At 44.8% G+C, this 21,569-nt stretch overlaps 1 protein-coding gene across 2 annotated transcripts in view; it reads left to right on the top strand.

The window, feature by feature from the left end:
* The window catches only part of ME3 (malic enzyme 3), a 199,198-nt gene that overhangs the window by 83,866 nt on the left and 93,763 nt on the right, over positions 1-21,569 (top strand). The gene's annotated exons all lie outside the window — the stretch shown is intronic.

Here is a 21,569-nt window from a genome sequence, read left to right as displayed (position 1 = left end):
CCCAGTGACCTGGGACAATTACATACCACACCTCCCTGGGCGCCTCTAGGAGGCAATACTTCCCCTCTCAGAAGAACGGAGTCTGAGTGTAGCAAAATCCTTTTAATAAAGGAAGGAAACAATGCAGCATCACATTGGAGAAACACCACAAACAGGATTATAACACAAACCATAAGCAAAAACCCACCTCCAAGTATGTTTGGCAATGTCCTTTCCCCCTTAGGGTCTTAAGCCCAATCACCCCAAAGCCCAACAACCCGAAAGTCTCTGGTCAGTGCCACCCCAGAATTCAAAAGTTTATCTGCAGAGTTTTACCCCCCACCCTGGGTGGAAATGGGGGGGAGTCCACACAAGGTGTTAAGGGGCACCTTACGTGGGCCAGGGCCAACTGCTCCGTCTCTCCATGGAGTTCTGCTGCAGCCTTCACCACGACCAGCTCCACTACACCAGCTGTGCCGCTCCTCCAAATGTCCCTGCAAACCACTTCACTCCGCTCACTGTTCCATGGGCTGCTCCAACATGCTGCAAACTGCTCCAGCTCTGCCAGTCCGCTTAATTATAGGTCTTCAGGCTTCCCCACTAGTTAACACAGCACTCAGTGATTTCAGCTCTTAGTAGGGAAGCCCTGGTGCTGGTGCACCATTGGTCCGAACATGAATTCAGCTCAACAGTCTCTAGATGGTCTCCTAATGGAATACAAAATTAGCTCTACTCTTTACAGTGGAGAGAGGAGGCTGTGCAATTGGTGTTCCAGGCCCTCAAAAGGGGCCCATACCATCTGGCACACACACCAATCCTCAACCTCTCTCAAGTCACTGGGTTTTGGAACCCATGTCCCTTGTCTAGCAAGTGTCACTTAATTTATATTAAGACATCTCTGTCATAAAGCAGTCTCGTAGTTTCTCATTCACATAATCAGGTGGAAACACTTTATTTATCCTTCCCCAATAACAAAAAGAAATTGGAGATCCCAGAGCTGTCAAAATAACCATCCCAGGCTGCCTTGGGCTATGCTGGGTGTGCCCATGCAAATACCTGCGATTTCACACTTCCTGAAATTCTTTCCACACTTACCATAATACACCACCAGGTGTCCGGGTAGAGCTCATCCTGACTCTGCTTACATATGTAATAGTTAAATAGCAATCGATGGCTGGACGGTTAAATGCTTTCAAAAAGAGATTTCTTTAAAACAACTTGAGCTAGTTGGAAAGTGGTAAATATCTTCTGTGGGAAAATTTAGAAAGACAAGAAAAAATTGTGGGTTTTGGTTTTTTTTTCCAAAAAACTTTGTGTACGGTTTCTGGTTTTTCAAAAAGAACCCCTTTGCACCCCAAAAAACCAAACCACCACAGTACCAAAAGCCAATGCCCAAGATCTTTGGTATTTTTGTTAGTTACAAATTGTTCAACAACGTTTTTAGCTATCTTTAATAACAGCTATACCACTAAACATTGTACCTTACAAATACTTGTTACCTTCTCTCACCAGTCCTGTTACAATCAGTACCCTTCAAAATTGCATGGACTTTCATATTACACCTTTGTATTATCCTTCTGTGAAAATTGGCATTTTTTGAGGAAGTCTACATATCAATTTTGACGGTTAGAGAAGCACTGTTCTTCCAGTTCAACAAGACCATGGTATTCACTTTCCTGCTGTTAACTCAATCTGCCAAGCAAAAATGGTGCTAAGTTCTAGTTTTAGGTGAAATTCACACTTTGCACCCAGAAGCTCATCTTTGATGAGAGTAGATGCTGGTTAGTTGTTTGTGGTACCTTCTGTAAGACAGAAAATTTTCAGATATTTCTGGCATGTTTATCATGAGGATTAAGTGGTTTTTAATAAAGATTAGTGCATGATAAGCTGTAATATTAACCAAGTTCAAGTAGGGAAATGTATTTAATACTTGGTCCAGGAGGAGCAAGGCTGATCTTGCTGGTTTGGCACTAAATGCATGTTGTTTCCTTGGGTTCTGACACACATATTTCATGCTAATCTTTATAAAAATCAAAAAATACCCCTTCAGGAAATCATCACAGGCACACCCATGCTGCATTACTGCTACAACATACACAAAATTTCCACTGACTTCCATGGGAGGCCCACACCCTCTATCCAGGGTTTTATAGATCCTGGAATTAGATTATTTTATTCTCACTTGACTGATGTTACTACAGTTCATGTATAGCCATTGTTGGTCTGTAAATTAACTTGTTAGTTGTTGATTATGGAATTAAAAACTGAGACTGACTTTGTATATAAACGTCTTGCATTTTCTTTGAAAGGAAGTCCCCAGGAATGCTTGAAGGAAGAGATCAAGAGGGTTGGGGTTTTGAATCCATCAGTGTAGAAGGTGCACTATGGTGCAAACATAATGGAAGAAGATAAAAAATAAAACTGCTGTCGGGATGAAATTCTGGATGTGGTGCAAACCTGAAGTCAAAGGGCTTTATCTGGAGCAAACACACTGGCGCGTGGGCAGTGGAGTTCTCCCATTAGGCAGTGTATGACACAGCTGGGCAGCCTGTTACCACCTGTTGGATTCCCTCCATCCACTTCATGTGGGGTTGTGGATGTGTGCAATTCACAAACCCACTGGCCATGCGTACCCTCACTGTTCATCCTGTCCTTTCTCTTTCACACTGAACACACACTCTCACTCACTTTCTTCACTCTCTTGGGACACAAAGGTCTGTGAAGTCTATCAATATAAGTCCTTAGGATGCCCTTGTCCTAAGTATCTGAGCTGACTATCTGGCCTCTACTTCCTGGCCTCACTGGACAGCATCAATACAGTGCTTCTGCTGCATTTGGAGTAGAGCCTTTCATGGTCTGGTAAGAAGCTGCAGGATTTGTGAGAATTGCTTAGTACGCAGCACATTTGCCATGTATGAGTTTCACCTCAAAAGGTGGTAAAGGCCACATTAAATATAACTATCAAGTGCACATACTACATCACATGTCCGTCAAGCACTTTTGGATCCATGTCAGCCTCTCTCTAACTTTAGATTCCCTAAGACATACATTAGCCTTTCAGCGCTGACTAGTTGGGGCCTGATTCTCCATTGCCCTATACCTTATGAAGTCATTTAAGTAGGCCCAAAACGTTAACTTTCTGATTAGTAGCATTTACACCTATTCTGCACTAGTGCCTTGACTCCATAAGGTGTAGGGCAATGAAGAATCAAGCCCCTAGGTAATAAAATCCAAACTCTGAGGTCTGAGGCAGAGATGTACTGAGCTCCAGCACCTGCTTTTGAAGAGGTAGAAGTGATGATCACTTTGCATCTTCCAGAATCAGATCCTCTATCGTAGGTCGAAAGCAGAAATTATTTTGGCCTTGTCACTTATTGTGGACCCCAGTGGGCATTGTAACACAGCACACCATCTTGTGCAACTTCAGCAAGGCGGGAGTTTCTCAACCAAGGCCAAGAATTAATTGGAGTATTGCATGTTGTTGGGTTTGATGTATGGACAGAGGTTTGCTGAAGCCACACAGCACATGGATCAAATCAATGCTATTCATGGGCTATAAGGCCAGAAGGGACCATCATAATCACCTAGTCTGATTTCCTGCACATCGCAGGCCACAGAATCTCACCCACCCACTCCTGAAATAGACCCCTAACCTCTGACTGAAGTCCTCAAATCATGATTTAAATATGAAAGTTACAGAGAATCCATCATTTACTCTAGTTTAAACCAGCGAGTGACCCATACACCGGGCTACAGAGGAAGGCAAAAAACTGCCAGGGTCTCCGCCAGTATGACCCAGGGGGAAATTCCTTCCTAACCCCACATATGGTGATTAGTTAGACCCCATGCATGTTGGCAAGACCCACCAGCCAGAGAACTGGAGAGGAATTCACTGTAGTAATTCAAAGCCCTGCCCATCTAGTGTGCCATCTCTGGCCATTGGACATATTTGCTACTAGCAGTCAGAGATGGGCTACATGCCATTTTAGGCAGTCTCATCATATCATCCCCTCCATAAATTTATCAAGCTCACTCTTGAAAATTTGCCCCCACTACTCCCTTGGAAGACTGTTCCAGAACTTCACTTCTCTGATGGTTAGAAACCTTCATCTAATTTCAAGTCTAAACTTGTTGATGGCCAGTAAATAGCCATTTGTTTGTGTGCCAACATTGGCCCTTAATTTAAATATCTCCTCTCCCTCCCTGGTGTTTATCCCTCTGATGTATTTATAGAGCAATCATATCTCCTCTCTGCCTTCATTTGGTTAGGCTAAATAAGCCAAGCTCCTTAAGTCTCCTCTCCTAAGGTAGATTCTCCATTCCTCTCATCATTCTAGTAGCCCTTCTCTCACCTGTTCCAGTTTGAATTAATCTTTATTAAACATGGGAGACCAGAACTGCACGCAGGATTCCAGATGAGGTCTCACCAGTGCCTTGTATAATGGCAATAACACTTCCCTATCTCTACTGGAAATCCCTCGCCTGATGCATTTTAGGATTGCATTAACCTTTTGGAGCCTCATATTGGAGGCTCATAGCTTTCCTGGGACCTACCAATACATTCAGGTCTTTCTCCTCCTGTGTAGTTTCCAATTAGTATGTCCCCATCTTACAGCAAAAATTCTAGCTAGTCTCTAAGGGCATGTCCTTGGACTCTGCACTACTACATTTCATCCCATTTTTTTACTCCAGTTTTCAAGGCCATCATTTTATATTAGTCCTCCTCCATATTTGCAATACCTGTACCTCTGAAATTTGTGTCATCTGCAGTTTTTATTAGCGTGCACACACTTTTTTTGCCAAAGTCATGAATGAAAATGCTAAATAAAATTGATCCCAAGATGGATGCCTGAGGACCTGCACTAGTAATCTTCCTCCAGCCTTACAGTTCATTTTTTAGTATGACCCACTGTAGTCTCCCCTTTAACCAATTCCTTTATCCACCTTTCAATTCTCATATTAATCCTCATCTTCTCCAGTTTAACTAATAATTTCTCATATGGAACTATATCAAATACCACTGAAATCCAGGTAGATTAGATCTGCTGCATTTCCTTTTTTATCAGTTATTTTCTCAAAGAAAGAGATCAGGTTGGCCTGGCACAATCTACTTTTTGTAAAATCATGTTGCATTTTATCCCAATTATCATTTACCTCTATGTCCTTAGCTACTTTCTCTTCAAAATTTGTTCTAAGATCTTACATACAATTGATGTCAAACTAATAGGCCTGTAGTTTCCTGGATCACTTTTTTCCAATTCTTAAAAATAGGAACTATATTAGCAATTCTCCAGTCATAGGGTATGACTTCCCCCCCCCCCCAAGGTTATGGATTCACTAAAAATCATTGCTATTGGTCTTACAATTTCATGTGCCAGTTTCTTTAATATTCCTGGATGGAGATTATCTGGGCCTTCTGGTTTGCTCCAATTAAGCTCTTTGAATTTGACTTCCACCATGGTTGTGGTAATTTCTACATCTGTATCCTTGTTCCCATAAAGCACCTTGCCACTACTCCTAAATTCCTCATTAGCCTTATTAAAAATGGAGGCAAAGTATTTGGTTAGCTATTGGGCCATGCCTAGATTATCTTTAATCTCCACCCCATTCTCCATGCTTAGTGATCCCACTTCTTTCCTTTTCTTTTTGTTTATATGGCACAAAAACCTTTTACTATTGGTTTAATTCCCTTTGCAAGGTCCAGCTCTGCTTGGCTTTTGGCATTTCTCACTTTTCCCCTACACTTTCTGACCTCCGGGAGGTAGATTTCCCTGCTGATCTATCCCATCTATCTTAAACTGAGTTAGCTCATGATCCCTCAAACCAAGATTGTCCTCTACAACCAGTTCTTCTAGGAGGTCCTCACTATTTACCAATACTAAACCTAAAATGGCCTCTTGTTGGTTAAGTGACTATTTGGTGAAGAAATCTGTTAGCTACTGCATCCAGGAATATCTGGGTCCTACCATTATTAGTAGCACTTGGCCTCCAATCTTTATCTGGGAAATTAATGTCTCCTATAATCATACAATTCCCAGGATAATTTGTTTAATTAAAATATAAAAAGTGTCTCTATCCATATCTAGATTGGATCCTGGGAGGCTATAACAGATCCCAAATACTATCCAAGTGGAGACTCTGTTAGCTTTCTTCCCTGAAGTGATTTTGACCTAAACAGATACTGTTTTATCCATTCAATCACTTCTAATTTCTTTACAGTTTACCTTGTCATTAATATACAATGCTACTCCACCTTCTTTTCTTCTGTCTTTCCTGAACAGTGCATACCCTTCAATACCTGTACTCCAGTCATGACTATCATTCCATCATGTTTCTGTTATCCCTATAAGGTCTGGTTTCTCTTCCTGCACCAGTAGTTCTAGTTCCTCCAGTTTCCTAGTCAGGCTCCTCTCATTGGTGTACAGACATCTTAGTTGTTTCTGCTTCACTTTGCCCAGATTCCTCATCTGATTAGGTACAGTCATTCTATTGCCAGTATCTCCTACCTGACTGTTAGTGCCAATACCAATGACACTATCGTTCCTCTTGATATCCATTCTCCTACCCTCTATTCTTCTTTTCTCCATTGCTGTATTCTCTTGATTTTTCACCCACTCAGTATTAGAATCAGGCTTGGCGATTACATAGAATCATAGAAGCAGCAAAGAGTCCTGTGGCACCTTATAGACTAACAGACGTTTTGGAGCATGAGCTTTCATGGGTGAATACCCACTTCGTCAGATGCATGAATTTGCTGCTTTTACAGATCCAGACTAACACGGCTACCCCTCTGATAATAGAATCATAGAATATCAGTGTTGGAAGGGACCTCAGGAGGTCATCTAGTCCAACCCCCTGCTCAAAGCAGGACCAATCCCCAGACAGATTTTTGCCCCCAGATCCCTAAATGGCCCCCTCAAGGATTGAACTCACAACTCTGGGTTTAGCAGGCCAATGCTCAAACCACCGAGCTATCCCTCCCAACCGTCTACCCTGAATTCCTAGTTTAAAGTTCTTTTAATCAGTTGTGTCAACCTCCATCCCAGAAATCTATTTCCCTGCTGACTCAGGTGGAGGCCATCACAGGAGAACTATCTTCTGTCCGGAGAATAGTGGTAGAATATCCCAAAGACCTCCTTATAGCACCATTGCCTGAGCCATCTGCCGATCATCATAATCTTGTCTTACCTTTGCTCTCCTCCTCTAGGGACAGGTAAATCCCACTGAAGATCACCTGAGCCTCCATTTCTTTAAGCGTCTTCCTCAGCCTGGCATAGTCTCCCTGGATATGTTCCAGCAAGAATCCAGCAGTATCATTTGTTCCCACGTGAAGGACAATCAGTGGATTCTTTCCTGCTCCCATTTGGATCCTTTCAGCCTGAAGTCCATAGTCCTTATCTCAACTCCTGGTGCACAGCACACCGTTCTGTGCCTGGGATCAGCTCTGGTGACAGACCTGTCTGTTCTTCTTAGTAGAGACTCCCCAGTCATCTAGACCTGTCTCTTCCTGGTGTTGGTGCAATTTTCCAGCTTTTCTCCTTCTGTTCTTTCTGGCTGGAAGTCTTCTTGCCTTTTGTTCTCATTTGCAGTCTTCTGCAAGTCATCCTGTAAACTCCTGGGGCTCCAAATTCTGGCTATCTTCATTGACTCTTCTGTTCTTCTTGTAGGACTAGCTGCTTTTCTCTTCTTCCTTGCTCTCCGACCTTCTGTTACTGGCTGCTTCTCTGATTCAGCAAACCAGTTCTTCATCTCTCTTTCTCCTTCACTAGCAGTCTTTTCCTCTGCCTGGGTCTTTTAGTCATATACTTCCCCTGGCCGCTTTCCTCATCCAGCACTCTACCTTCACAGTTCTCCAGTTCAACTTGTATCTGCTAGTCTTGAGTTTTCCCTTCAGCCTCTTCTTGCCTTCCCACAATTATCTGCTCAAATCCCGCTCAAAACTCAACCATAGTTTCTACCTGCATCTCCAGACCTTGGATCTTCCCTTCCATCAGACCTGTCAAGCAGCACTTCATACAAATGAAGCACCTTTCAGATACTCACTCCAGAATAATGTACATCCCCCAGCTAGGCCCACTGACAGCAATTCGGGGTCTCAGGGCAGAACAGACAATGCCCCCCTTAGGGAGCAGCTGTCTGGCCCCACTGCCGAGGAATTATCCCCATGGAGAGTTCCTTGCCAGCAGGCACAGAGACAACCCTGCTGACTCTGAGGCAGCCCTCCCACATAGCTGTATCTGGGGGGGTCCCTGGTTGCACTCCGGTGGGCAGCAGCTATTCCATTGTGGCTGGGTGCTGAGTAGGGAGAGGCGGGGCCGGGCGAAGGATGCGCTGGTGCTGATGCTGCAGGGATCTTGCAACATTTGCAGTGGCACTTGCTGATTGGTGGGCTGAGCCAGGGTGACATCAGTGGTCGGCCCAGTGCAGTGGGAGGTGTCTATAAAAGGCCCCGGCAGGAGCCTGGCCACTATCCCATCCTCCTGGGCCCTTTTAAGTAGCCAGGCCCCGTGAGCAATTGAACCTGTTCCCCTTCCCCCATCGGCGGACCTGCACCTAGCTTCCACATCCAGTCATCTTCATTATCTCTTCCATTCTATTGGTCACTACCACTGCTGCCTCTGTAGCTGTCATAGACTTCCCTCCTAAGCTCCTGCCAAGGAACCCACGCACCTACACACACACACACACTGAAAACCACACACTTTCCCCCGAACTCCCACTCCACTCCCCTGTTTTTAGCTCTGTTTGCTGGCTTCTGTGCATTTGCCATTTCCCTTTCAGGATCGTCATATTAAGGATTTTTAACATTAGTCTAGATTCCTTGAATAAACACTCTGTTTTCCCCTGCTATAGTCACGGTTCACCTCTGAATCACTTGACTTACTCTGTGATATAATCAAAATGACTAGTTGTATTGCCAGAGGAAGGAAACTGCTTTGTTGGCCTCAGCCAGTCTTCCTCTTAGCAGGCAGAGGCTGTAGCAATGACTGTGCTGAGCTGGACAGCCAGCAGTTGTGCCAAGAACAATATTGTTAGCATTTAGGTGATAGCATCTAGGGCAAGGAAACCGCAGCCAGCACATCCCTCATCCTGCACCGCTTCCCGCAACCCCAACTGGCCTGGGACAGCAAACCGCAGCCAGTTGGAGCTGCGATCGGCCGAACCTGCAGATGCGGCAGGTAAATAAACCAGCCTGGCCCACCAGGGTGCTTACCTTGGCGAGCCGCATGCCAAAGGTTGCCGATCCCTGATCTAGGGGAATCAAAAATTGAAACTTTTTATTAAACTCATTTGAAGCTTTACCAGAAGGGTGATTTATGGCTGTCTAATAACAGCAGCCGGCTCAGCTGTTTTGATCGACATATGGTAAAGCAAACTGACACACACATTCTGTAAAATCTCTGCCACAATTCTTGTTTCATAGAAATGTTTATCAGACAACTGGCAGCATGAAAGCATTTTTACTGTCACTTTCATCACTAAACAATGCAAGACATTTTCTTCCCATCTTGTTCTTGGAACAACTTAGTCTTTGTTTTATATTGGTGTCCTTGATCAAAAACAATTGGAGGAGGAGGAGCTGCATGGCTTAGATTTCTATCCCTTTTCATTGCACGATCTCAGAGACTTTATTTTCATTTATTTATTTGATTTATAGTGGTAGGTACCTCTCTAGTGCTCTGGGCACCTTTTTGAAAAAAGAATATTTTATCAAATCCAATAATAATAAAAATGTTATAAAGCTATTTATGGTATGTCCTCACCTGGAATACTGGGTACAGTTCTGATCAGACCTTTTGGGAAAATGACGGAGCTGAGATAGAAACGAGTGTAGTGGATGATGAGAGGCATGAAAATTAGAAGGCATTGGGACTCAGTCATGTCTGCGGAATGCTCAGAGATCCTTGCAAGGAACGTGCAATAGAAGTGTGAGACATTGTTTAATATTTGTATAACAATAGTGCTCAGAGGCCCCTTTCTGTATTGGGGCCCCATCATGCTGGATAATAAGAACATAAGAACGGCCATACTGGGTCAGATCAAAGGTCCATCTAGCTCAGTATCCTGTCTTCTGACAGTGGCCAGTACCAGTGCCCCAGAGGGAATGAACAGAACAGGAAATCATCAAGTGATCCATCCCGTCGCCTATTCCCAGCTTCTGGCAAACAGAGACTAGGGACACTCTGCCCATCCTGGCTAATAATATATATATGATAAAATTTAGACACAATGTAATTAGAATGAGCACAGCAAAGGCTGAGAATTAACACAAGGTGCAGGAAGAGGGCATACAAGGGTCATGAGGGTTACAAAAGTTAAAGGTCAAGTGAAACCTTTACTGGCACTTAGACATCCTGGCTCTTCTTTGGATGAAATCAAAATGGACTATACTAAAATATGAGGCCAAAGTCTGGAATGAGCTGGTTCGGGTCAGAGGACAGTCACAGACAGCTAGCTTCTTTTCCTTTATGAAGTCAATAGAGGTGTCTGGATTGAGTCCAGCATTTGAACAAAACATGTGTTGGCAAAATAACACCCCCAGAAGTCAGGACAAAGGTGGCCGTTAGTGTTGGAAGGGTGCTAGGCTGGGAAGGAAGGAAGGAAGTGTGTGTGTGTGTGCGCGCGTGTGTGTGCACGCAAGAGAGAGATACACACAAGTTAAAACTGCGAAGCAGATTTGCTACCCAGCCTAGCACCTTTCCAGCACTAAAGATGATCTTGATGTAACAGATATAGTTTCTCTCTGTATTTATTCATTTATCACTCTTCAGTAAAATAAAGAGGCGCAGGGCATTTGATGCCTTGAAAGAAAATTGCAGCAGGCTGAAGACAACCATGGCGCAGTCTTATGAGAGGCTGAGGAAGAGAAAGAAAAATGTCCTCAGGCTGAAAAGAGAGAAGTTCAAATGCTCGGGGACAGCTGCCAGATCAGAACAGCACGAAGGGCTCCCCTCTCTCACAGCTTGTTCTAAAGCAGTGATCTCCAACCTTTTTACACCCAAGATCTCTTTTTGAATTTAAGGGCAACCCAGGATCTATCCCACTCCTTCCCTGAGGCCCAGCCTCTTCCCCGAAGCCCTGCCTCACTAATTCCATTGCCCCCCTCTCTCTGTGGCTCGCTCTCCCCCACCCTCAATGACTTTCACCAGCTGAGACAGGGGGGTGGGATATGTGGGAGAGGTGCCGGCTCTGGGATGGGGCCAAGGGGTTCACAGTATGGGAGGGAGCTCTAGGCTGAACCTGAGACAGGGGACTGGCAAGAAGGGTGAGGGGTGCAAGCTCTGGGAGTGGGTTTGGATGCAGGAGGGGACTCCGGGATGGGGCAGAGTGTTAGGGTGCAGGAGGGGGTGCAGGCTCTGGGAGGGAGTTTGGGTGTAGGTGGAGGCTCCAGGCTGAGGCAGAGTCTTGGGTACAGGAGAGGGTATGGGGTGCTGGCTCTGGGAGGGGGTCAGGGGTGCAGGAGGGGGTACGGGGTGCTGAAGGGCGGTTGGGGTGCAGGCTCCTGCCGGGTGGCACTTACCTCGGGTGGCTCCTGGTTGGTGGTGTAGCGGGGCTGCCGCTAAGGCAGGCTCCCTGCCTGACCTGGCCCCATACCAGTCTTGGAAGGGGCCAACACATCTTGTGGCCCTGGGGAGGCACATGGTTCTGCACGCTGCCCCTCTCTGCTGGCACCGCCCCCGCAGGTCCCATTGGCTTGGAACAGGGAACTGTGGTCAATGGGACCTGCGGGGGCGGCGCTTGCAGGCAGCGCACGGAGATCCCTGCCTCCTCCTCCACTGGGGCTGCAGGGGTGCACTGGCTGCTTCTGTAAGCAGCGTGGGGCCGGAGCAGGAAGGGAGCCTGCCTTAGTGGTAGCCCCGCTGCACCACTAGACTTTTAGCGGCTGGAGATCACAGTCGACTGGTTGGTGACCACTGTTCTAAAGGGAAGATGGAGGCAGGAATTAGTCCCAGTGCCAAAGGGTAGGAGAAACGAAAGGCTTAATCTTGCTCAGGTAAAGTCCCATTGACTAGTGGGAGCAGAAGGAGGCTCTAAATCAGGGGTTCTCAACCTTTTTCTTTCTGAGTCTCCCCCCTCCCCCGACAATGCTACAAAAACTCCAAGGCCCACCTGTGCCACAACGAGGGGTTTTCTGCATATCCCATAGATTAAAAGCTGTATTAAATGGATTGTTATACAGTTAAACACACAGATATAAAATATACATAAAAGGATAATATAGGCACAAAACTAAACTGAATATTATTTTTTTATTTACTCAGTGTGAAACTTGTTGTTGGTGCTGATCAACTGTTCTGTCAAGATGTGGGCGTATCTTTGCCAAGCACACGCGCATGTCATGGTCAGTGTTCATCCTGGTTCGGTACTTTGTTTTCATTGATGTCGTGGCTGAAAATCCAGCTTCACCTAAGTAGGTGGTACTAAAGGGAATCAAAACTTTCAGCGCTGCTGAAGAAGCTGTGACGTATTCGTTGGAACACTCACACCAAAATGTCTCTAGTGGCGTTTCTTTGAACCTGGTTCTGAGGGAACTGTCTGACGAAATGTCAATGAGCTCTTCTAACAACTTTGATGGAACAGCGGATGGAAGTTTAGCTTCAGTGTTCTCACTAAAGCCGTTTGAAATGCACACATGTGTAGCAGCTTCTTCTGTTGTGAGTTTGGGAAAATAAATGTTACATTTGTTAAGCAGACCAGACAGATGCACTGCTAGCTGAGGTTTAATTACATCAAAGTCAATGTTTCATTTCTGAATGAAAGAACATAAGAGCTCAAACATATCAGCAGTGCCCCCACAGACACGAACTTTCCGGAGTTGTAGTTTTCTTTTGAATGCCTCAATTCTTTCATGCTGGGCAATAAAATTAGTGTTTCTCACCTTGCATAGTTTTATTCGACTTACTCATTTCACTGAATATGTCTGTGAGGTAATCCAGTTTTGCCAGCCACACGTCATCTTTCAGCACTTTGGCAAATTCAGTTTTCTTATCAACTAAGAAAATACATAACTCTTTCTTGAAATTAAATATACAGGCAAGCAATCTGCCTCAAGACAGCCATCTCACCTCTGTACGCATGAGCAAGGAATGGTGCTCTGCACCCACTTCCTCACAAAGTGCAGCAAAACACATGGAGTTTGTTGCTGTGGATTTAATAAAATTAACAAGGGTTACCGCTGTGTTCAGAACTGTGAAGACCTGGTTCAATATCTTTTGCACCAGGTGCTTCTCGGTGTAAAAAGCAGTGTGTCCAAATAGTGTGAGGTGCAACAGCTTTTATTTTTTGCACAACACCAGTATGCTTTCAGGTCATTGCTGCAGCTCCATCAGTGCAGCCCCCAATGCAATTAGTCCAGCTGATTTCTGCTGAAATTATAAAATCATCTAACAGTTTGAAAATGTCATCTGACTTTGTTGTTGTCTTGAGCTCTTTGCAAAACAAAAAGTCTTCCTTTATTTCCTTATTCCACACATACCAAATATAGGCAAGCAAATGGGACATCCGACAAAAGTTCATGCTCCGATACGTCTGTTAGTCTAAGGTGCCACAGGACTCTTTGCTGCTTTTACAGATCCAGACTAACACGGCTACCCCTCTGATACGGGACATTTTTGAAATGTCTGCGGATGACCTCCTGAGGTCTCTTCCAACCCTGATATTCTATGATTCTACAGCAAAATCATTGTCACGCAGCTGATCAATACACTGAGAAACTGTGTCTTCTGACATAGAATTGAGCCGTCATCTGACAGAGTAATTTGATGTCGATATTTTTGTCAGGACCTTGGCCTTCTCCTCTCCAAACACTTCCTTAGTTATTTCAATAACACATGGCATTATCAAAATCTCAGCAATCGCATGTGATTTTTTTGTTCAAGCAATTTTCTGCACCACTATGTCGTATGACCTTAAAAGCTTTTTATCTGCAGTAGTTGTGAATTTCATTACTGCTTTAGTACCAAACATTTCCTTGGCCTTTTGCTCAAAAAATGAATGGTGCTTATCCTTATAGATGTCATGTTTTGTAATTAAGTGCCTCTGTAATTTGGAGGGTTTCAGACATTCATTGGACAATACTTGTGCACAAATTACACACTGCGGCTGAGGTATATCTCTAATTCTGGAACAAATAAAACCGAAATTCAAATAGCTGTCTCTGTATTACCTATATTTTGCGAAGTTAATAGCAGTTTTATGTTTCTTACTCACATCACCTTCTTGATGTTCTTCAACCATTCTGGTGATTGAACTTGCTGAAGGAACTTCGCTATCATCGCTCTGTGGATTTTGTTGCTTTGAAAGCTGATGGTCGCATTAAAAATGTATCCATATCTGATATTTATTGTTTGCACTTACAAATGGTTTCCTGTGCTGTGGAACTTGTCCTGCAATAGTTCCTTTATGACCAGTAAAGGGAGCTAGCTAACTTGCAAGGGTGGCATCAGACTCACTGGGCCAAGGGCAGAAACCAAGGAATGAGCCCTCGCAGGCAAAGTCTCTAGGGGCAGAGCCAGAGCTGGGCCAGAAGTTCTTGAGGCTGACCTGCAGGCTGGGTGGCTCCCACCCCATCGGCTGACCTGGAAGTCTGAGTCTCCACCTTCCATGCAGAAAGCCGGGGCTTGCGCTTCAGCCCTGCTAGGGGGTAGGGCTCCAGCCCACAGGGCACAGGGTCAGCCCCCAGCTAGCTTCAGCACTGTCAGTGGGTCTCAGAGATTCAGCCCTGCCTCCCAGCTTTAGCCTTGCGGGGGCACCCGGCTAATGGGTTTCAACCACAGCTCCCAGCTTCAGCCTGTGGCACTGCGGCTTCAGCCCCACGGCAACACCGGGACTCAGGGCTTCAGCCCATGGCTCCCAGCAGCTGCCCTACCTTGGCACTAGGGCTCGAGGATTTAGTGTGGGGCTCGGGGTTGCAACTCTGCAGCTCCCAGCTGCAGCCTCACCACAGCAACTGGGCTCATGGCTTCAGCTCTGTGGCTGTTGCCTGGAGGGGTATGTTGGGGCTCTAGGCTTCAGCCGTGGGGACCCCAGTGACCCCCTGAAAGGGCTTGCTGCCCCCCAGGGAGCCACAGACCCTTGGTTGAGAACCACTGCTTTAAATGGGGGGAGAGAGAGCTCAGTGGCTTGAGCACTGGTCTGCTAAACCTAGGGTTGTGATTTCAATCCTTGAGGGGGCCATTTAGGGAACTGGGGTAAAAATCTGGGGGTTGGCTCTGCCCTGAGCAGGGGATTGGACTAGATGACCTCCTAAGGTCCCTTCCAACCCTGATATTCTATGATACTGACAATGAGCAGAGCATCCTTGTGCCATAGAAGGAGCAGAACATCAAATGCCCCTCTCATACTACTAAGGGCCATAGGAGACTGCATGCTGCTGCGTTGCCTCTTATCTAATTGGTTACAGTGCAGATTTGCACAGTCATAGATGATTTTACACATTCTCCACATGCACATTGTGATCATTATTCCTTATTTGTAGAGCCCTAGTGTTTAGCTGCGCATTTTGGACAGAACTTAGGCCAAAGCGCTTGCTTTGTAGATACACTACTGGAGGGGGCAGGGAACAACACAGGCCCTGTGAATTAGTCAAACAGGGGATGGTGATCGGGGGCATCTCTGTGGGGTGATCTATAGCTATTTGCACCTTTGACTACATCTTAGAGTGTTGGTGGTTAAATAACGTAGAGAAAACAGTATTTAGGGTTACTTTCATCAGTGTCTTAGTTTTACTTAAAAAATGTGAGGGAATTTCCCATTTAAGATAAGATGGGACAGGCAGAGTCTAGAGACTTAAAACTTCCCATTTCTGTAACACCTCTTGTCTGACGATGTCAAAGTGCTTTATATATACTAATGATGTCCCTCAATGGGCTGCGAAGGATACAAGTATGACCCCATTTTACAGCTGTGGAAACTGAGGGACAGAGACTGTGTCTTGCACAAGATCTTACAGCAGTGAATAGAGAGCACTACAGTGTACTGGAGATGTTGTCAGAAAAGGGTGTCTCTCCATGTCCATGCTTTCCCTTGAAGTTGGGGTCCTTTGCAGTTGTAGTTCACACTGATGTGGGAATGATCACGGTAGGGGAAATCCTGATCCCATTAAAATCAGCAGCAAAACTATCATTGACTTCAGTGGGGCCAGGATTTCACACACACCCCATCCCTGATTGTATCGCAAGGCTGCCTTTTTGTTCTGTTTGTACAGTGTGCAGCACCGTGGGATCCTGGTCCAGGACTGGGGCTCCCAAGCACCTCAGCGATACAAATAATTAATAAAGCTATGGCTCCATGGCATGAGCAGTGACTTACAGTAGACTCCATCTATGCTCTCCAAGTGCATAAGACTACAATTGGTCACCACTACATCAAACCCAAAATGCTTCAAACGGGCAAACCTAGAAGAGGCAGAATGACTATTGTAGTGAATTAGGTGTGTACTGTAAACATGAAGACTTTTGTCCTCCAAAAACTAAAGTGCTGATCCTGTGCTAATAGTAATTAGATAACTCCTCTATCTATCTATCTAGCTAGCTAGCTTTCCAATTGTGTCTAGGATCTCTGAATGAAGTTATTACTCTCAATAGTTCTGAATCCCTATAACATGCAAGTATGATCTGCTGTCTGTATAACAGAGGCATTTACCAGACAAGCTAAAATAATGACTTTTTAAACTGTACTCTCTCCATTCAAAATTTCAGGATCAAATTTATATCTTGATCTTGCCTTGATTTTTGTGCTGATACAGGTTTGATTGTTTGAACTGAATATGAGGGGCTGTTTTTCATACTTACATTTTAAATTTGCATTCCTCAATAGGTAGAGTTCTTCTTGTCCGGGGGAGTGTGTGTTGTACTTGGGATCAGCATGACTTTATAAGATCATAAAGACTGTTGTACTGTAACTGAGAAATGTTCCATCTAGTTAGAGGAGCTCTTACAATGGCTGTTGCCTGATGTTTCAAAAGAAGACATGATGCATAGTTAAGCGCTGGAATAGGCTTCCAAGAAAGGTTGTGGAATCCCCATCTTTGGAGGTTTTTAAGACCAAGTTATACAAACACGTGTCAGGAATGGTCATTCTTGGTTTACTTGGTCCAGCCTTAGCACAGTTCCTGGACTATATGACTTCTTAAGGTCTCTCCCAGCACTACATTTCTGTGATTCTATTATTCTATGCATAGCATAATGTATCTACTTATGAAGTATTATATCAAGGATACGGGGGAGCTCCATCTCCTGCCCCCCTCCCTCAGCTGGTGATCAACGTATGCTCTAGAACAGTGGTCCCCAACGTGGTGCCCACAGGCGCAATGGCGCCCGCGGGGGCATCTATGTGCGCCCGCATACTGGCCGGCGGACAAGCATCTGCTGAAATGCTGCTGAAAAGCGGCATCATCAAGAGGCGTCGTCGCTGAAATGCCACTGATTTTTGGCGGCAATGCCTCTTGTTGATGCTGCTTCAGCGGCATTTCGGCAGATGCTTGTCCACCGGCCATGGTCCTCGGTGGCTCGTCTTCTGGTTCCCGCCACCCGGTAAAGGTTGGGGACCACTGCTCTAGAAGACTCTCAAACATTATAGCTTTTATCCTAGCAAATGAAACTGGAAATGTTGTGGTATTTCAAGAAGGTTGGTTATCCACAAACTAACTCCACAGAAGGTTTGGGGTAGTGTAATAATGTGTGTAACAGAGCCCGTTACTGGCTGAGCTTGGAACTGTTTTGCCAGAGGCTTTGGTGAGCCTAGGAATCAGAAAGTCACCAGTTCATGTTTCAATATGTTTGGGGTTGGGTTTTTTTTTTCTTTCTGAATTGAGTGACTTCCCAATGCAGGATTCAGAGGTCTTATGTGGAGAATATTTCCCTGAGATCTAGCTGTGCACATAGATGGTATATAAAAGCTGACAGTCTCATTACTGCTTGCCTGACCCTTGCCTACCTTTTCCTTCTGATTGTTCTATGACAGGATGCAGCACGTCATTGTATTAGGATGTTAAGCCCTTTAGGGCTGGGATTGTCTCTTACTCTGTATACACAGCGTCCAGCCCAGTGGGGCTCCAATCCTGACTGGAGCCTCTTTATTACTGTAATACAAATAATAATGTGTCAGGTCTTTTCTGTCATCTTCCAGGTTCTACTCCAGAGTGCCTGTGAGGCTCAGCTTACCCATTCTGTAAAATGGGTACAGTATTACTTCTCTAACTCACTGGGGTATACAGGGTTCTTACTGGACTGGTGTTTATATAGCCCTCTGAGAATCTCCTATGGAAAAACAACTATGGGCCTGAATTAATATCAGTGAAACCAATGAAAGTGTTTCCATGGATTTGAATAGTAATTGGATCCGCCTCTATGAGTGTTGTTTTTATTTCTCGGGGGGGGGGGGGGTTTCAGAAGAAACAGGAAATGAATCAGGCCAACATTTGAGCTTTTTAAGAACCAATTACGATAATTTATTACCTGACAGTCACCTTGAAAAAACCATCTATCAAAACATCTCAATATCCCCTTCTAATACACTAGTAAGGGTATTTTTAAATATATGTACAGCTGGAAGATCCCTTATAAAAGCATTCAATCGGATTAGTAATGATTTCTTTATAGAGTTTTGCCTAGACCTGTTCTGAAAATCTGTTTGCCTGGATATTAAAGGGAGTCAAAACTCTTATAATTGCTAACATATGGATCTGTTTGTGTTTTGTGAAGAAAAATTGGTGCCTTGGGGCCTGGCAACCGATGGGAAATAGTAATGAGCCCTTTGCTAATTGTCATGCATAACCCTATCACTGGGGTCCGCAGGGATAATGTGAGGATTTGGGATCTTTACAACAAAATTGTTCATATGGTTCCATAAATAAAACCTTGTAAACACTTTGGTTCTGAATTAACACATGGAAAAAAATGTGAAATGAACAAACTTTCCAATAATGTCATGGAATATCAGTACTCCACCCTTTGTGCCCCTCTCTGTTTGTCACGCTTTCATTGTTTCACATCTAACGTTACGGATTGCCTGATCATGGAAATGCTTACTGTGTTGAGTTTGCAGGATCGAGCCCTTAGCCTGCAATCACTTTGGGACAGAGACCTTCTCTTAATTTATAGGCCCAAGTCTGTGCTCATACATCAACATAAATGAGGAGTAACTGCACTGAAGTCTTTGGAGTTGCACAGCTTGAAACGGGTGTAAATAAGAGCAGTATTTGGTCCTGTGGTTGTAGCCCAACCAAATAAATCAAACTTGCACAAAGCAATAAATATTATTACAGTCCCACTGGCAGTTAATACACTTGATACCATAATTAGATCAATGGACCTTACTCTAGTTAAATCCCCAGACTCTGATCTTTGTTCTAAAGGTCTTTACAAAGCAAATGAAAAGTTGAGCTGCGTAATGATCATTTTTTAAAATTCCTAGTTTCCATGGGAGAGGAAGGGCTACTGTCCGACTGGATTAGAAACCAACAACTATTGCACCAGTTTGTAAAAAAAGGATGACCAGGAGCATGGGATTTGAACCCAGAGAGAGAAACTGTTAAAAGGGAATTTGTAAATCATGGTCAACAAAAGGTTTGCACAACAGTGGGAATGTGTAATGGGAAATTCTTCTGGGGTTTCAGAGGAGATCTCAAAACATGCTGAGTAAAGCTGCCTGAAAATCCAGAAGCAACAAGTACTGTCTTTTTTTCTTTTTTAGTTTTTTTACTAAAAAATCAAAATGGCAATACTCCATAAGATATAAGAAAAAAGAGAGCACCCATCCCCATGTCCTTCATGCTCCTTCAATCCATGTTATACAAATAATATATCATGGGCAGCAGGTATAATATGCCACGTGAGGCTAAACCTCCCGTAAGTCAAGCCCTGGCCCTGCCCATGCTCTGCCCTTTCACCCAAGCCGATGGGAGCTCAGCTGCTGCTGGAGGCCAGTGGCCCACACTGGGGGCAGCCGGCAGCCTGGTGCTGGGGGGCAACCGGTGGCCCAGTGCTGTGGCCGCGCTGCAGGCGGCCCGACGCTCGGGGTGGCCGGTGGCCCTTGGCAGTTCAGCTGGGGCTTCTCCAACCATGGAGAGGGAGTGCTTGGGGCTCCAGTGGATGAGGGGACAGTAGGGGCATGGCTCAGGCAGGGCCGTGGGGCTCATGTGCCACTCATGCAATATATATTTAAAAAATACAATTCCTATAGGGCAAGGGAGGGCTTGTGCAAGCCCCTCTGTGCCACTAAAGCTTTGCCACAGAGCTGTGCAGGGAAAGGACTGAGGAGTGATGGGAGGTGTGCAAGGTGTGATCGCCATCCCTGCCCTTTCCCATGCATGACAGAGTGGTACTCTGCACCCACCTTGAATTGGATGGTGCAGAGGGGGTCAGAGGAGGGGGCCCCTTATGGAAAATGCTATTGACCATAGCAGAAAACAATAACCTTTGGATTTATTATTTGAATTTAACAGAGATTTATTATTATTATTATTTTATTATTGCATGTATATACTAACACCTAGGCACCCCAGTCATGGACCAGGACCCATTGTGTCCTGCTTGCAGTCGGGGGCTCTGAAAGGAGGTGTGCAAGCAGAGTCTGCTAAGCAGGCAGACAGCCTAGAGTAAGGAGGGGTGACATGCCTCTCTGTTTTGGGGAGCAACCTGCTTTGTCTCTTTCTGTTTTGAGGTTCTTATGTGTTATCATTCTGGAGTCTAAAAATAAAGTTATGTTTCATGGAAAACTTCCAGCAAGAGCATTTTTATGTTTTTATCTAACGTCTCTGCATGCCCTCAACATAACACTTGGCTCCCTATAAGATCAGACTCCAACAGCCTGATCCAGCTCCTGTTAAAGGCAGTAGGAGTTTTCCATTGGTTTTAGTAGTAGTAGGATTGGGCCCTGTAGCTTTGCGGTAACTGACATTTTGTATCTTCTTTTCCCAGTCTTGGAAAATGGGGAATGGGATTCAGTTGCAAAGAAGCTGCTATCTACTGGTTAAATGCCCTCTCAAATAAGAGAGGGTGTGAACATGGACTCACAGACTAAGTCAGAAGGACCATCATGATCATCTAAACATCTGAGGCTTAACTACAGCTAGAATCTTCATCCATACCCTTCCACAAGACGTTTCCTTGAATTTTTATGCTGTGCTAGTGGTTGGATTTTCTCATTTATTTTTTGTTTTACTTTTCATGAAATGATAGCCATCCACTACAAAGATTCATTTTCCATATGTTTTTTAAAATGATCAGAATGCTTGTTGATTGGTTTCAGCTCTTTTAGGAGGTAGCTAGCCACATTACTTACCAATGATAGCAACACAAGAAAATTGACCCATGCGATATGGCTTTTAGGCAAAACTCTTGTATTAATTCAGTGCATAGAACCGTTTTACCAAGAAGTTCTTTGCACAGGCCTACTATTAGGCCAGGGATCAGCAACCTTTGGCATGCGGCCCATTAGGGAAATCTGCTGACAGGTCGGGACAGTTTGTTTACCTGCCTCATCCGTAGGTTCGGCCAATCGTAGCTCCCACTGGCTCATCGTTCCAGGCCAATGGGGGCTGCAGGAAGCAATGCAGGCCAAGGGATGTGCTGGCCACCGCTTCCCGC

This window comes from Gopherus evgoodei, chromosome 1, assembly GCF_007399415.2.
Source record: "Gopherus evgoodei ecotype Sinaloan lineage chromosome 1, rGopEvg1_v1.p, whole genome shotgun sequence".
Classification (NCBI taxonomy): domain Eukaryota; kingdom Metazoa; phylum Chordata; order Testudines; family Testudinidae; genus Gopherus; species Gopherus evgoodei.
Note: the sequence above shows the minus strand (reverse complement) of the source record. Positions and strands in the feature narration are given on the sequence as shown.